General features: G+C 41.4%; 1 pseudogene; it reads right to left on the reverse strand.

Annotated features, from left to right (window-relative positions):
- LOC102841690 overlaps positions 1-2,183 on the reverse strand; it is a 67,795-nt pseudogene that overhangs the window by 64,417 nt on the left and 1,195 nt on the right.

Raw genomic sequence — 2,183 nt, forward strand, 5'->3', positions numbered from 1 at the left:
GTTTAGATTAATAGACTGAGTTGAGTATTTTAACTGGGTTTAGATTAATAGACTAAAGTGAGTATTTTAACTGGGTTGTTAAGTGCTGTCAAGTTGTTCTGTCTATGTAGGGTTTCCAGAGGTTTGAACTGAAGACCTATTGGTTAGGAGAAATGTGTGAAAAACTGTGAGGAATATCTTTATCTGTGAAGATTAACTTGTTTTTAAAACTGTTTAATCCTTATTGCTAGTTCATCTTGTCCACTTTAAGTATTCCTTATATGTATTTTAAAAAACTAACTAAAAACAATTTTTGATAAAGTAAACAAGTGTAAATTGCTACAATTTGATGAACTTGACCTATACTTATGGATGTGGTAGCTCAAAATACCAACTGAGAGGGAAGGAGTCTTCACATTAAGTATTAATCCTTTCCCCTCTGTATACAGGATTGATAGGGATGGCTATGTAAAATGGGGGGAGGGGAGCTATAAAGGAGTCATGGTGTTGCACTGTGGGTTAATGCACCAGACTGCAAAGTCAATTGAACTGCAAGGTTGGTGGTTCAAGCTCACCATCTGCTCCTTGGAAACCCCATACAGGGTCTCTATGAGTTGGAACCGACTCGACAGCACTTAACAACAACAAACATAAAGGCAAGAAGTGACTGTCTAACAAGTTTTCAAGAGGGAGTTTAGCTTCAGAGTGTGAGGGGTAAGACAGAATCTCCATTGAATACTTTTCGTCTTGTCTAGATGGGTCTGGTCAAAGGAGATGGGTATAAGATTCTTATGGTTCAATAGTGAGTAATTGTTATCATGACTACTTGCAATGGTCACAACTGTAGAGGTAGAAGTTTTGTAACAAAAGTACAGAGTAGTTAATCTTACAGTCCAGGTACAGAGGACCCTAGGACCATTAAGGGAGAAAAGCATGAGCGGAATTCAGGACCCTATCCAGAGAAGCAGTGACACCAGAGATGTAGGCAGTGATGAGGACATGGAGAGAGGGAGCAGCTGAGGACTCTAGACTCATGGAAAGAGAAAGGCTGTGTGCTGGTGGCAGGAGGCTGGCTTACAGGATGCGTCTTTGGTTGTTTAAATGATTATATATTCCTGAGTGTTTTTGTGTACATTAAAAAACAAAAAAACACACACCAAAAACAGAGGGAATAGAAGCAAATACAACTGAAAGATGATGCATGGAGGGGCTTGTAATCATTGCAATGAAACGAAAAATAAAAGGAATTACAGTCTTTGAAACCCTATATAGCAGGATCAGTATGCGTTGGAATCGACTCGATGGGAGTAGGGTTATTATCTTAGACATTATAAAGCTTTTGATAAATGGCTTCGTACTGTATGTAGCCTTTGCATTTTGCTTGTTTGCTGAACATTTGTCAGTGTGTGAACAAACTCTTGCTAACTGCTGGGAAGTGGCTGAAACCTAACCCTTTGAAATCCTGCTGTCCTCACCTTTCTTCCTAGGTGTCCATTCCTCATCGGAATCCTCACTGTTGTCCATCTGGGCTCTGATGGTCTGCCTGCGGTGACACATGAAAGCTGGCTGGGGGGCTCTGAGACCTGGAAAAAAGCAATATCTTTGTTCTCATAGGCAAAGGCAGGGAAGAAGAAAGTTCAGTGACTCAGTGAATGGGCTGGAAGAGCCTTGCATGCACACAGAGAACCAACTTTTCCTGTGCACAAGAAGTAGTTGCTGCAAAAGGAGAGGAGTGATGGGTCTTACAGTCCAGGAGCTGAGGTCATTGGAACCATCAAGGGAGAAAAGTGAAGTGTGGGACCCTACCCAGAGAAGCAGTGATGCCAGAGATGGAGGCAGAGACAATGACGTGGAGAGATGGAGCCACTGGAGACTCTGGACTCAGGGAGAGAGAGGGACCAAGTGCTGACCACTGAGGGGCAGGCATGCGGGGGTATACACTGTGGTTGTTTGATGATGCATGCAGAGGAATGTAATAATTGCAATGAAACAAAATACGATAGGATGAATGTAAAGATAATGTTTTCCCATGTAAACTATCACATAATTCATACGATGGGATGACTGTAAGATAATGTTCTCCCATGGAAACCATCACATGATTCATATGATAGGATGACTGTAAAGATAATGTTCTCCCATGTAAACCATCACATGATTCATACGATAGGATGACTGTAAAGATAATGTTCTCCCATGTAAAC

Source organism: Chrysochloris asiatica, unplaced genomic scaffold (genome assembly GCF_000296735.1).
Source record: "Chrysochloris asiatica unplaced genomic scaffold, ChrAsi1.0 scaffold00314, whole genome shotgun sequence".
Taxonomy (NCBI): domain Eukaryota; kingdom Metazoa; phylum Chordata; class Mammalia; order Afrosoricida; family Chrysochloridae; genus Chrysochloris; species Chrysochloris asiatica.